At 41.2% G+C, this 15,525-nt stretch overlaps 1 protein-coding gene across 5 annotated transcripts in view; it reads right to left on the bottom strand.

Moving 5' to 3' along the window:
• celf2 (cugbp, Elav-like family member 2) overlaps positions 1 to 11,836 on the bottom strand; it is a 910,164-nt gene extending 898,328 nt beyond the window's left edge. For 4 of the 5 annotated variants that reach the window (XM_059654470.1, XM_048554197.2, XM_059654471.1 and 1 more), the window contains exon 1: positions 11,574 to 11,836. The gene's annotated coding sequence lies outside the window, so the exon portion shown is untranslated. Of the gene's footprint in view, positions 1 to 11,427; positions 11,443 to 11,573 lie in introns of those variants that run through there. The other variant, XM_059654472.1, reaches the window with a different exon arrangement.
• Positions 11,837 to 15,525: the final 3,689 nt, after the last annotated feature.

The raw sequence follows: 15,525 nt of genomic DNA, 5'->3' as shown, positions 1-15,525 counted from the left end.
CAAACGTTTCTCCTCAGGATTTGACACACAAAATGGCTCTTCGCTCCTCAGTCACTGATAGGTCTACCATTTCTATTTGTTTTTTCACCCATTTCATTTTGAAATGAAATCATTCAAATCCTGTATTTATCATTGAAATCATCAATGCATAAAAAGGAAGAAAAGAAAATTAAAACTAAGTCAGCGCACAAACAGTGCTAACCCACTCAAACTCTACCTCCCAGTTTGAAGAAAGCACTTTAATACACAAAGCTCCTTTGATGGCCTCAGCCAGGAAAAGCACTTTACAGCCAATGATGGACGATTGAACTGTTGAAAGGGTGTATGGTAGGAATTGGGTACAGCAAGGGCCCAAACCAATGTTAACGATAAGCTGCTTTAGTGAATGTTGGGGGAGGGTCCGACTCTGAAGAGTTCTCCTTCTTCAAAATATCACCATGCCATCTTTTACATCCGTGTGCAAGGATAGGCTGAGACTTGAGTAAACATGCCATTTCAAAGATTCACCTCATACCTACCAGCCTCACCCCGCCTCCTTGACCTATCTGTCCTCCCTGGACTGACTTACCCTCACCTTTACTGGTCCATTCCTGCCTCTTTGACCTGTCTATCTCCTCTCCACCTATCCTCTCCTTTATCCATCTTCCATCTACCTCCCCCACTCTCCCTATTTATTTCAGAATCTTTTTCCCCCCTCTCCCATTTCTGAAGAGGGGTCCAGACCTGAAATGTCAGCTTCCCTGCTTGTCTAACGTGGCTTGGCCTGCTGTATTTATCCAGCCCTACACCTTGTTGTCTCATTTCAAAGACCGTTCTCTTGACACAGCAGCAGTCCCACAGCGCGGCAGTGCAGTGTCAGTCTGGAGAATCAGCTTAATTACAATGTGTAGGAATCTCAGTCTAACCCAGAATCTGTTAGAGGCCAGTTTTTGGGCTCTTGTTGCACTGTGGTAATTTGTCAAACCCTTAGCCAGGCAAGCTGGGTTCAAGACCCATCTGCTCCAGGTGACTGTGTTAAAGCAGTGAGCAGGCTGATTAGGAAAACCTCTGTCTCTTTTCCAAAAAAACCCCACAGCTAGCATTCTGAGAGATTAGGTTAAAAATCAGTGCTATTGAGATCCAATTTAACCAAACTAATGGGTATTTAACATGTGATGTTACTTTAAACAATGATCCATTTTAGTGCAGAAGGGGGAAAGAAAAGACAAAAAAAAAATCCCAAGCAGCTAAATTACAAGGACATTCCTGCTTGGAATCATTGCTAATCCGTGTAATAAGTGAAATGTGCAAGTGACCAATAAGTGTCTGTTAGTGCTGAAATAATCAATACATTTAAACCAGATGAGGATTTTAGAACATCTGCGGTCCTGTATTAAGAATGATAAAACAGCGCTAAGCGGATTTCAAATAGTCTTGCAGTGGTTTGACGGACAGATATACTCCACATCTTGGCTGCCTGGCTACAGATAGCCTAAGCCGCCTGCTTAAACATGCATATTTGATGCAAGTGTTTTGGATGATCTGCAAATCCAGGTTAGTGTACGAACAATATTATGACGCTCGTTGTTCGGCACTCGGAAAAAAACTAAACCTCTTCAAATAAAGTTCAAAACATTAAAAAAAAACACAGCCAAATACGGTTGCCATTCTTCCCATCAAAAATCAATAACCGACCTCTCACTTGCAAAGACAATGAGGATTCTCTGTTTAATATTGAGGATGGAGCATATCAGTGAATACCACTACCAGTATGTCAAAATTTATGAAATTCTCCTGTCGGTTTATTTTGTTTGTGAGGAAGGCAATTTCGTTCAGGATTCTGTTCGAGAGCCTCCTCGGTTGTGCCTGTATTGTTTCTACAGACTTCACGAGTGTCAGCTTTATCGTACTTTCATTTGTGCACGGATGGATGGATTAATAACAAAAAGCAATGTCAAAGATCTATAAATCCTGTCCTTGGCTTGCCCCCGTGAGTCAAAAAAGGGAAGAGAAACTGTCAGTCCCGCCAGGGCTCACCGAAGGTGGAGATGCGTTGGAGCGCACTACAGTTCTGAATCCACTGAGATGACCAGGTCTATCAGTTGTGCCCCAGGTCAGTCATCACATAGAGCACCACTCCGCGTTGCCGTGACAATGGGCGCTATCCTTACTCTTTTTCATGATGTATGCAGCCACTAAACCCAGATGGAGCACTGTCACCGAAGGCAGCGTCAGATTGGGGCGTATTGGAAGCAGAATGAATATTTGGAGGTCCTTTGAAATGCCCTTTTATTCCAGGGCCATAGGAACATAGTAATAAGCTGGAGTGGGAGGAGAGAGGTGTCAGTAGATAGTTTCCCCCCCCTCCTCGATTGCAGAAACTTCATCTCCAGTCTAAGGAACATGTACGGTACAAGGGAAATCAGAACCGCTCCATTTCCAACGCGCAGACCTCCGTCCTTGAGCTCTGCACACATGATTATCCAACAAGCGCCCGCGGGAGAGGCAAATCTGCCCCAGTAATTGTGAAATCAAGAGCTTGAGGAAGCAAGTGAGGAATCACTGTCCCAAGCTCGCGTCAACCAAAGCCCGAGTGGGTAATACGCCTGCCTGTGGGTCAAAAAGTGGGTGATACTTTAAAACCTTTACTTGACAGCCTTCTGAAGAAGGGTCCAGACCCGAAACGTCAGCTTTCCGGCTCCGCTGATGCTGCTGGCCCAGCAGCGTTAATCCTGCTTCACACCGTGTTCCCTTAGCTTTAGTTTACCGCTAAACTGGGGGAGCGCTGCACTGTTGGAGGTGCGTCGTCTGAACTGGAAGCTTTTCTGGTGAATGCACAAGATTTAACGGCAAAATTTCTTTTAGGTCTTCGTTTAGGTCTGGACGGTTTTCAACTTTCAACCAACATTGGCTACCAGTGGTAGCCACAGACATTATCCACTTGGATCTCATTCAGACCAGAACTAAAACATGTACATCAGGCAACCCCATTATTTTACAGCGTATACTGCCTAAAGCAGAATAGATAACTGGCAACAAAGAAATAATGGCAGCATTAATAGGATTGCAAATTTTCCAGTTCCATTTTGACACCGAGGCCACTAATGCATACTTGAGGAAAAAAAACACAATTGTAATTATTTTAAAAGCGTCGCCTGACATAAGATGAAAGAAATTCTATTTGCAGAAGTTGAGCCTTGGTCGTACAGCTGGATGAAGTGTGACAGTTAAAGGAGAAATGAGCTGCAGCAAAATAAGTGTACACCATCGTCTATAGATTTTTAACACTTCAGCAGTGCGTGGTCAATGATTCAGCTCAAATTTGGATCATAGGAAGAAACCGCTTCATTTTATATAATACCATTCAGGATATCCCACTTTCAGGGGAGTGTTTCTTGAAGCTCAGTCAAGATTGTAACTTAGGAAACAAGACAACATCTGTACAACAAAAGATCCCAACAGAGTGACTTGAATAACTTACTTTAAAAATGTTGTCGACCGAGAGAGAAATTTGAGGCAAAAATTGAGAGCCATGGTTCACCTGTCTTTTCTGCAAGACAGCACCTCAGAGCGCAGTGTTCTCTCAGGACAGCAATGGACTGGCACCTGAGAAATTGAGCTCACGTCGCTGTAGTTGAGTTTCACTTGAACCTACAACCTTCCGATTTGGAGGGAATGCTACTTACTGGGACGTATAATTAGGTGCAGGGACAAAAATCACACGTGCTGGTACTGCTACTGGCATGGGAATTCAGCCTTGCCCCTGGGCATAAGTCAATGGCCCCAGCTATTGTCCCCGGCCCTACCTAAAACACTTCAGTAATGGGGCAATATTCACTGACTAGATCAATTGGCTCCTATAGGATTCCTCTGCGATTTTAATATTAAAAAAACTAGGGTCAAAGAATAGGGATAAGCTCGGATCCCGTCTCCACACTGCAGGATTTTAAACCATTAACGAAGGAGGTCAGACTATCGATGCAATCCGAATTCAGTCCCAGTAACTGATGAACGATGAGTTATCCTCACTGCTGGGAGTATGCAATGTATTAAATCGAGAACAGTATTAATATGCAGCAATTAAATAATGTATTACTGCCAAAAGATGCACGAGCAGTCACAAATCTATGCGAATGTTAACATGAGAGCACTTTGGTGAATTCAAGTCAAGTTTTGGTTTAAAAAAGTTATTCATTTGCCAAAATAAAAATACACTCAAGGGAGGTACCGGAACCATCAGTTTTCCTCCAATTTCGGATTGCGAAAGAAACTCGAGCAAATGAGATAGTGCTCATCATTATTATTTCCACTTGCTCTACAAGTTACTTTACATGTTAATAACGAACAGTGCTCGAGAGGCTGTGAGTAAAGTGGATATTGTGTGGGCCATTTTTCCTAATGATCAACCAATTTAGATCTAAATGCTAAACATGGCACCCACAGCAAGCGTTAACAGAGCCATTCCCACGCCCCAACACAGACAGACACACACTCTCTCCTGGCCCATTCGTTACATAAGGTAAAATACCAGCTGAGTTCGACTCAGACTCAAAATATCATCATCCCTGAATGAGATTTGAAAACAAAAAGGAAAATGCAGACCATCAGTACTCATACAGAAACACATTCCGAGAGAGCCTGCAACCACCTTCTGACACCTGACCTCCAATTGCCGAGCAGAAGTAAAAGCATATAATTAATCGGCGAGCTGCCTTGAGCTGCTGTTGTAAGTAAGAACTTAAAACGAAAGCTACAGAGCACTGGGTTTCGTGTAATTGCTATGAACCTGGTACACTGGTGATGCTGGGAGGAATAATGAGCAACGTGCTACTAATAAAGCCATTTAAAACGAACGCTGGGCCTTAACGAACAGCGCGATTTAACCAATTCGCTGGACCCGTAACAAACAATAAAGAAAACTGAGCTGATCTGGTTACTCAGCTCGGGTGGAGGTAGCCGTGAAGTTTAAAACTTGATCTGGTTACCCATTCCCCCCCCCCCTTGAGAAACACAAATAAATATCAAACCAATGGCTGCAGTGGGAATGCACAAAATACATTTAAACATCTTGGCAAGAGTTCACAGCCAAGGAAGACAATCTGAAACAAAAGTCAAAAAAAAAGTGATGGAAACGTACATCAGCATCCGTTAAGGGTCGTGTTTAGTGCTGGAGTTCATTTAGCAGCAGTCAGTGAACAGTTTATGGAAAGCAACACTTGCTAAGCGTAAAATGAAAGTGGTCCTCAGGCCAGGAACAGCTCGGGCGGTTTAACGTGCCTAAGTCCATTCGGCCCCACTATGCCCGCACCAGCTCTTTGGAGAGGGTTATTCAATGAACGGCCACTGTATAGCTCTCTCACCAACATTCATTTTAAAGCACATCCTACACTGAGGGAAATTGGTTTTCAATCTCCTTCCGCCACCCTTTCAAGCATTACGTCGCAAAATGATCAGATTGTGAGAAACTGAAACGGACTGATATCCTTCCTGACTATATTCTACAAGTGAACGAGAAAACCAGGACATCCCAAAGTGCTTCGCAATTAATCAGGTGCTCCTGAAGTATGAGTTCGAAATGCATTGTTGCTCGGAGGAAAACAGCAGCCAATTTGCACAGAGCTGGATCCCACAAATACGCGGTTACGAAGAGTTGTTCTCTATCCTTGTTCTGCACTAAAGTTCACTGGGTTTACCCTGGGGTACACAGACGTTGCTCCAATCCATCTCAATGGGCTTGCGGTGAAGTAAGCAGGGTCAGGTGAGAAGCATCTAAAGTCATTACCAAATATTGACCATTGGCAATGTGAGCTGCAAACTGAGATTATTTGGTGCGAACAAGATCCTGGGTTCGTTTTGCCCATGTTGCCCAAGCAGTACCACGGTGCCCATGCATCTTCTCACCCATGCCCTCACCAGCATCAAGAATGGAGAAAAACACAGGCAATTTATCCAGACATGCTTCGACATGTCTGATTGTAAGATTCCTGACTTGCGATGGTGAAGCATGTTTTGAGATTATTGCTGATCACAGAGGTGTGAATATATCTGTCCATTTTACAGGCTGACTGAAGAAGTGTGGTGCCATTAGCCCTACATTCGATGTTCAGGTGAAGTGAAAAAGCTTGTAATGGAGCAAAGTGACCCACTACGCTATGGACCAGAACGAGGCTAAACAAAAATATACATAAGGAAACAGAGGCTAAAATTCTTTTTAAATATAGACTGGTTTTACATTTTCGGAACTTCGAAATCAAAACGTTAAAAATTTTTAAAAAATCACTTTTGCAACTATTGCCTTGCCTGACAGAATTGCCTGTTGCTATTTACTATGTAAATTAATTCATTAAGAAAAAGCCAGTTTGATGAGGGATCAGAAAGGCGTTCGCTCCCTGGAATCATACACAATCAGCACAGGAGCCAAAATGATAATATTCCCCTGGGCCAAATGGATAGTAATGTGATGTACGTGGGCCTGAGCCCAGAATGATGAGATTGAAGACTCCCTTGTCTGTATGATGTAAGGGTCCAGTGTGCAATCAGTGGGCACTTAAAGGATTCAGACCCATACCAAGCTCCATTTATATAAAATAAACCGCAAAACAGAAATGGAAAATGCCACAAATACACAACTGGTCAAAAAATGCCCAAGCAGGAAACAAAACTGTGAACACTTTAAGAAAAGCCTTTTGATGAATCATAGATGATAGTGACTGTACCTCAAAAGTACTTTGCAGCCGGAGGTGTGAAAGAAGATATTCCTTACTTCATTCCTTCTAATTTGTCAAGGACAGCTGATGCAAGAAAATAAACTTTTGGTTCTTCTTCTTGCGTTAGAGGTTATTGTGAAATCACATTGTGAGGTTAAATAGAGGATGTCTCACCTTAGCTTTAACTAGTACTGGCAACACCAAATGGAAAATTATCACATTTGCAACAACAACTTGCATTTATAAAGCAGCTTTGCAATGGTCAACAGACCTCAGGCATTTCACGACAGTGGAATTGAAAACAAAATTGCCAAACCAAACAAGGAGACACTTGGTTAAAAAATAGGTTTCAAGCAACAGGAGATGGGAGAGGGAGCATCCAGTGTTAATATCCCTCATTTTGCTAAGTACAGAACTCTACCAAAAAAGCAGGAGTAGTTTCATTTTGCCATTCATGTTAAATAAAACATAGTTTGTTGCTACATTCTTTAGGCAAGAAGAACTTTTTAAAATCATACAAAGGACTACCAGATACGGATTGCAATAATTTCAATACTGATTTAAGGATGTGTTCATAATATTTAATAATGAATTTGGACAAACACTTGAAAATGATTAAGTGGAATAAGAGCTGTGAAACAAAATTGGAGGAGCTTCCATGATTAAATTTCTATAATTCTATAATCTAGGTATCAGTTAATTAACTTGCAGAGCAGCTTATTTTAAAAATCCTGTGTGTCAGACTTGGGGTTATTAATATGTTTTTCTGGGTAGCTTATTAAGGACAATGTCATAGATTTCGCTGTTGAATAGATAATAATCCAGGACAGGGCCTTATACTCTAATAACCTTCTAATATTTCTTAAAGGATTTCAGGAAATCTGTTACAAAATGGACAAAGTTAACCCCCTGGTTCTCTGGACCTAGTTGTTTTATAGAGTCGGCCCGACATACATAGGATGCAGAGATGGCATACCTAATGCTTTTTATCATAACGACAATCAAAGAAATTGTTTAATGAGCAAAGTGTAATTTGGCATGTCCTCTTGTGTCTGGAAATAGCAGTTTGTCAAATGGCAAAAGTTTGGTTCAAGTCTTGTCGCCTCCAGGTTCAGAGGTTTTGCTAATGTTCATTTTGCGCATTACCTGTGCAAGGTGTCACAAATATGCCATTTCTATCAGTTGGGTGGCAAACTGAAATACAGGTTTGTCTCCTGCTTGTACAGAATAATGTAGGATATGCAAAAATTACCTGTTTTCCTTACCTCCCTGACCTTTCCCATAGCCTCAAGGTAAACCCATCACACAATATTCCAATGTATGCAAAGAATTCAGGTTAATCCAATACATTTTAACAAAGACCTGCATTACCTTCAGTGATGCACTGAGGTCTTTTCACTGACCTGTTCAAACTTTACAGTTGGAGAAATGCCCTACAGCAGTCCCCTGTTGTACTACACTTGATAGTTCTGAGTTGTGGAATTTTGCCTGAAAAATTACTGAGGCACTTGGCCTCTCTTTCCACACCGTTTGAAACACAGTACCACATAGTGTGTTGGACACAGGATTTAGTAACAGGGTCATCACCACCAAGATAAAATACATGAGGTGAGGCCGTTGAGCTTAAATATATGAGCAAATAAGGAACAAATTAAAAAAGGAGTTGCAAAATGTTTTGGATGAACCTAAGTCCTTTGCATTTGTTGACAATTTGTGTGATAGGTTTTCTCTGAGGCTATGAGAAAGGTTAGGATGGGCTGGGACTTCTTTCACTGGAGTGTAGGAGGTGGAGAGGCGATCTGACAGAAGTTTATAAAATACCGAGTGGTATAGATAAAGTTGGTGGTAGTTGCCTTTTCGCTAAAATGAAGAATTTCAACACTAGACGGCACATTTTTAAGGTGAGAGGAGAAAGATTAAAAAAAGAGGCAATTTTTATTTTACACAAATGTTGGTTTGCATGTGCAGTGACCTTCGTGAGGAAGTGCTGGACGCAGGTGCAATTACAATGTTTAAAAAGACTTTTGGATGTATACATAAATAGGAAAGGTTTGGAGGGAAATGGGCCAGGAGCAGGCTGGTGGAACCAGTTAAGTTTGGGATTATGTTCGGCATGGACTGGTTGGACCAAAGAGTCTGTTTTTGTGCTGTATGACTCCATGACTCTAACTGAATAATCTCATTGACAGATTGAATAAGGAAATATTAAAACATAACTATTTATGCCCCTCTGGTAAACTAAGTAAAAACTGGAAAAAAAAAACTGTGCATGCTGTAAATCAGAAATAAAAACAGAAATTGCTGGAAAAGCTCGGTGGTCCGGCAGTATCTGTGGACAAAAATCAAAGCTAACATTTCGGGTTGAGTGACCTTTCCTTTTCTAAATCTGATTTCTCTCCATCTGCAGAGATCTACTGACCTATTGCAGCAATTTCTGTTCCCTCGTAATATATCTATGGGCTTGTATGTCAAAGTCCATACTGTGCCAGTTTCCTGCCATAAAATGCCACAAAGGGCATTGGAGGAAGTGCTACTAAGCAAACCCATCTAAGGATGCTTCAAACAATTCGTTACCAAGTTAATTTCTCTTATTCACTGGGATAACAAGGTGTAGAGCTGGATGAACACAGCAGGCCAGGCAGCATCAGAGGAGCAGGAAAGCTGACGTTTCGGGTATGGACCCTTCGTCAGGAAAAGGGATTTTTCTGAAGAAGGTTCCTGACCTGAAACATCAGCTTTCTTGCTCCTCTGATGCTGCCTGGCCTGCAGTGTTCATCCAACTCTACACTTTGTCATCTCAGATTCTCCAGCATCGGCAGTTCCTACTATCTCTTTTCTTATCCACTGTCTTAAAACAAAAATCTCTTTAGAATCTGTGACGTCAACCACTTATGGAAAATACTCTGCAGCCTCCTGATAATTGGCGATATGACTCTTACATTTCCTGATTCAATAATCATACCTTCCTTCACAATAGCTACTAACTGGCCTGGTGAAAATCCATGAGGCTAATAATTTCTCCTGATATCGGCAATGTCTGTGACAGCCACTAGGAGGTGCAAAACAGCAGCACAAATTGATTGGTCTTCTAAATTTTCAGAACCTCTGGCATTATTGAGTTTTTCCTCACTAAAGTCTGTCTGCTATCAGGAACCCACTGTTTTAGCATTTGTCAGAGCAAACTATGTCACACCGCGATGAGATATCTTGCGAATCTGATATTTAAAAATATATATATTGAAAATACATTTGTAAAAGAGATTGAGAAAGAGATACACTGACACGTCAAAGTATCTCTTGTATCATACAAATATCATGTCTTTGTGTTCTAGTCCAATGTGCCACCACCCTCGAATTTCCACTTTCCATCCCTGCATGCAACGTAAAGGTGGCACAACACAATGTCAATTTCAGAGGAATCTAAGTAAGTTTTATGAATAAAATGTGAATTAAAAGAATGAATGCAGCTTTTCATGTTTTATACATCTCAAAACTGCATGCCACTGCTATAATCTCATGGAATTATAACCCTGTTAAATTAGCTATTACTGCTCAGTGTCGCTGTGACTAAGAGGCTTTAAAGAGGGGTTAAGTGATTTGAAAATGTGCTACCTTAAGTTTTCAATAAGTAACATGAGCCCATGGTAGCAACTTCTCGCTAAATCACAGTGGGCTATTTAATAGGGTCAGATGATATTTGAATACATAGACTGAATGTATCCTTCCTGTAAGTTGTCAGCAATGGTGAATTCTGAAGAAATTATGCCATCTACTCCTTCCTCAACTCATCCCTACTTCTATTTTACCATGACGAGTTAATGAAGCAAATGGGAATTGACTGTTGGCCAGCCCAGAGGAAATCTTACACATTTGAAGGGGTTCTTGTGGGGCAGTGGTACTGTCCCAACTTTGTGAGAGGACGCCTGGGTTCAGGTCCCACCTGCTCCAGAGGTGAACAATAACATCTTTGAACTGCCCATTAGGAAAATATCTCCCCTGAGCAGCTTAGGGTCTGGTGGCACAATGGTCGTGCCCCTCTCTCCGAGCCAGGAGGCCTGTGTTCGAATCCCACCTGCTCCAGGAGGTATTAAATATCTTTGGGCATGTTGATTACAAAATATCTATAATAAACAGAAAACAATTTAAAAAAAGGGAGTGGGCAGAAATCTGTGCACAGATTCAAGCCAAGAAACCCTTTGTGCAAATAATCGCACTGTCAAATGCGACTGTTTGTGTTGAAGTTTGTGAACCCAAAACGTTCTCCTCTAGCCACAGACACTTGTAATCTTCCAAATTTGTCACTAAGTACCGCAGGTTTTAATTGCCAGTCAGCAGCAGCCACACGCTGGGCTTCTGACACGGGTAACTATTTCATGGCCCGGTGTATATCCTTCCCACGGAGCAGGACAATATAAGAACATAATGCTTACCTACTCACTGTCAAACCGACCACATTTGAAACTCTGAATCATGTGGGACAGAGCAGGAACCAGCAAAAGCTCCCAGCCTTTAATATGGACACATAAACACACACACACACTCTCTCTCTCCAACTTCTCTATACACTGACACCAATTCGAGGCAGTTTATCAAGTGTCGAAAAGATTAATGCTCAGTAAAATTATTCCTCTGAATACTTTGCTCAACGCTGTTTCATTCCGCAACAAGCCAAAAACATACAGTTTTTTTTAAAAAGAAAAGCAGAATTCAAATTGTTTTACAATTTTAAAAGAAAACAAACCTCCAGTTTAACTCCTCGAAACATACGGTATTTCGATTCGCAACTGAGCTGAATTTTCTCAGAAGACAGAAAGAAAAAAAAATCAGGTCGCAAAACTAAGATGAAGTTTACAGCAGATGTAATTAAAAAAAAACACAGTAACGTACCTCGTTTTGGGGGGAAGGGGGAGTGGGAAGGTTTTGACTTTCACAAGGCGAGAAGCCTGAAGCGGTAACTCCTCTGTGACTGTGACAAACCCAAGTGATTGTCTTATTCAGTGCCGTCTCAATCTGCTCCGTTTTTAATGAAGGTTTGTGTGGGTTTGCAAACGGTTGCACACGTCAGGTGCACACATCAGGAAGCAGCTTGTTCTGGAAAGAGAGAGAGAGAGAGAGAAAGACACACTGAGTACGTGGAACGTTTTGAATACTGATTAAGCATGCAAACCAATTCAACTTAACTGACTCATCAAAAGGAGCTTGGGTCCACCTTCAAGCATTCTTAAAAGAAATAAACAAACAACAAAATTCCCCGGATGAGCAAAATCAAGCAGGCTCTAATCTGCAGCAAGCGTTTTAAAGCAAGAGACAGAACCCGAAAGAGTATTTATGAGAATTCCAGATGAATTGTGAAATGAACAGAAAGATAGAGAGATATGCTACATAAATCAGTGATGGGTAAGGTTAGATCTCATTAATACGAGCCTCTATTGGAGATAACTGTGAGTAAGATAAAAGAAAAATCTGCCCGATTAATAGGTGTACAAGAGTGAATCGTATTTTAAACTTACGTTAAAATTAACCTATATTTGCTTCGTTGCAGTATCTATTGATACTCAGAGTTATGGGACGCACGGCGGTAACAGGGCTTCACCGTATGGCAACAATCATTAACAGTATTTTTCACTCACGATTCACAAGGGAATTTTACAGCTGCAACATTGAAAGACTCCTAGTCCAGTATTGAGGTAACAACAAATGTATTTTTTCAAACTGTACGACATATTTGACGGATTTGCAAGCTTCTTCACCTCACCAGCCTGAGTCCGAACTGTCCATTAATTTGCGACATCAATTAGGGTTTTTTTAAAAATCGATTAAAGTTCCTGCCAATGTTTAAGCGATCCAAAATTCTTGCACCTTCCCAGAGGAATTGCATAAAGAGCTGCAAGTTCATGTCTTCAATGTGTTATATAGCACAATCTGAACCAGAACAAAATATTCAGAAAACGTCTAGCATGTTAATAGTCACTATATTCAGTGTGTGGCAGCATGCAACATCAAAGGTAGTTTTTAGTTGAGAGTTAAGCACACTGTGCATTGTGTTTATCTTTGGCTGTTACATCTGTTCAAGCACCAGCCTGCTTTAAATCTACCCAAGAGAACAGCAAGATTCACATATCATGATTGTTCATAACTGAAAGAACTATAACTTATCTTGTGGTCAGTGATAACCAACAAAAGAAGATAGTTGGAAAGTGTCCTTACTGAATAATCACTCAACTATATCACTGGTGTAATTCTTTGAATAGTGTGGACAGAAAGACTTCCAGATTACACATGATGCCGCAAAAGGCATGATTGAGGAACTGCAAATCAGTTGGTGCTAGAGCCTCGTTTACCAGCTGAAACAAATGTACATTTATCACCACTGCTGCTCCTGAATGACACACAACTGTTTTATCGCAATAACACCTCTGGACTGAGTGGGAGGGATTAGCCATGTTTGGAGTAAATCCCCCACGTCCTAATGAAATCTGTTCAGTTACAGCACAACAATGCACAGTTTGGTACAGCGACTAGCACTGCTACCTCACGCCAGGGCCCCGGGGTTCAATACCACCTTGGGTGACTGTTTGAAGTTTGTATGTTCTCCCTGTGTCTGTGAGGGTTTCCTCCGACAGTCCAAAGACATGCAGGTTAGGTGAACTGGCCATACTAAATTGCCCATAGTGTCCAGGGATGTGCAGGTTAGGTGGATTAGCCATGAGAAATGCAGGGTTTCAGGGATCAGCGGGGGTGGGCAAGGATTGGTGTGGACTTGATTCGCTGAATGGCCTCCTTTTACGCTGTAGGGATTCCACATAATCTGAGGGTCACTGTTGGTTTCTGTAATATGTAAACATACATACCAAAATATGTAAGTGAATTATAGCTGCATTAATAGAATCAGCATTGCAGAATGTTACTTACTTTAGTGAAGAAGGCTTTTTTAAAAAGTTTAAAATACCAGTCCATATAATATGAAGAGAGATTGACATTCTAAGGAAGGGTCACTGGACCCGAAACGTTAACTCTGTTTTTCCCTTCGCAGATGCTGCCAGACCTGCTGAGCTTTTCCAGCAACTTTCTTTTTGTTCTTGAAATTATACGTATGCACTTCTCATGATTTTTGTATCACATAACTCTTTGCAGTCATTGAAGTACTTGTGAGGTAGAACTATGTTTGGATGAAAAGTCATTGATCTGAATGTAAACCCTGTAGGGTTGTTGTCTGACCTGCTGAGTGTTTTCAGAATTTTCTGCTTTTATTCCTTTCCTTAGTTGGATGTTTACCAGTTCTTCCTTCTTCAACCTGTAAACTAGTTGCTACTAATGTTTAATTTCTTAAATCAAAATATGGATTTGAAAAGGAAACAGTAAGTAGAAGAATATGAATCTTTAGATATAATTGTCATCTACTTTTCCCAGCTTCCTCTTAATTATATTACAATGAGCATGTTCTCTGGCTTCTTAGCTCATTTTCCCTTCCCCATTTTGTTTATTATTTTCTCTCTAATTTAAAGTTTTAAGTTGAGGTAATGCCCTAATTGACTGGAGGGATTATAAACCACTTTCTGCCGTCCAACACTTACAGTGATGAATTGGCCACATTGAAGCATTGAGATTTCTGATTTTTCAACAACAACCTGTACTTATATACTACGCTTTTACCTAATAAAGCATTACCAGGCATGTCACACAAGTGGAACTGTGTGTGAGCCCACAGCAGGTGGACTGCAGAGGTTTAAGAAAGCAGCTTAACACCACCTTCTCAAGGGCAATTAGGCATGGGTAATAAATGCTGACCCAGCCAGTGATGCTCACATCCCACAAATAAAAAAAGACATGGTACCAGATAAAATGATATTAGGGCAGCTATGCAAAGAGATAGATTTTAAAGGATCATAAGACATTGGAGCAGAGGTAGGCCATTCAGCCCATTGAGCCTGCTGCTCCACTCAGTGAGCTCATGCCTAAAGAAACATAGTATTTTTACAAAATAGAAAGAGGCTATTCAGTCCATTATGTCTCCATGAATCATCAAACACCCACCTCTTCTGATCCCATTTTCCAGCACTTGGCCTGTAACCTATGGTGCTTCAAGTGCTCATCTAAATATTTCTTACATGTCTTGAGTGTTCCAGCCTCTACCCTCCTTTCATGAAGTGAATTCCAGATACCCATAACTCTCTTGCTGAAAATACTTTTCCCCAAATCTCCTTTAAACCTTCTGCCCTTCAGCTTCACACTGTGCGCTGACCTTAAAACAATGCCCCAGTGCACCTTAAAAAGAAAACAACAAAAGAGAGGTTGAGAAATTTTGGGAGAATCTCTGAACTACGGACAAAAGAAGCTGTAAGTACCTCAGTCAATAATTGAACAATGAAATCAGGAATATGTAGCAAGTCAGAATTGGAGGAGCACAGATATTGAAGGGTTGTGCAACAAGAGGAGATTACAGAGGAAGGGAGGGTTGAGATCACAAAGGTACTTGAATACATGGGTGAGAATCTTAAATCCTCTACAGCCTTGTATGGCAACTGCTCTGTTCAGGACCATAAGAAACTACAGAAGGTGGTGTGCACAGTCCAGACCAGCACACAAGCCAACCTCCATCCATAGACTCTATTTACATGGCTCGTTGCTGCAGAAAAGCAGCCAATATCATCGAAGACCAATCTCACCCTGGTAATGACCTCCTACACCTCTTCCATCAGGCAGAAGATACAGAAGCCTGAACACACGCAGAAGCAGGTTCAGGAACAGCTTCTGTCTAGCCGTTTTCAGACTATTGAATGGACTCTAGCCTCAAATAATGTAACCTGCGATATAACCTGTATGCCTCTAAGTCTTTTTG

This window comes from Stegostoma tigrinum, chromosome 25 (assembly GCF_030684315.1).
Source record: "Stegostoma tigrinum isolate sSteTig4 chromosome 25, sSteTig4.hap1, whole genome shotgun sequence".
Lineage (NCBI taxonomy): Eukaryota > Metazoa > Chordata > Chondrichthyes > Orectolobiformes > Stegostomatidae > Stegostoma > Stegostoma tigrinum.
The sequence above is the reverse complement of the archived record's forward strand: the minus strand, read 5'-3'. Positions and strand labels throughout refer to the sequence as shown.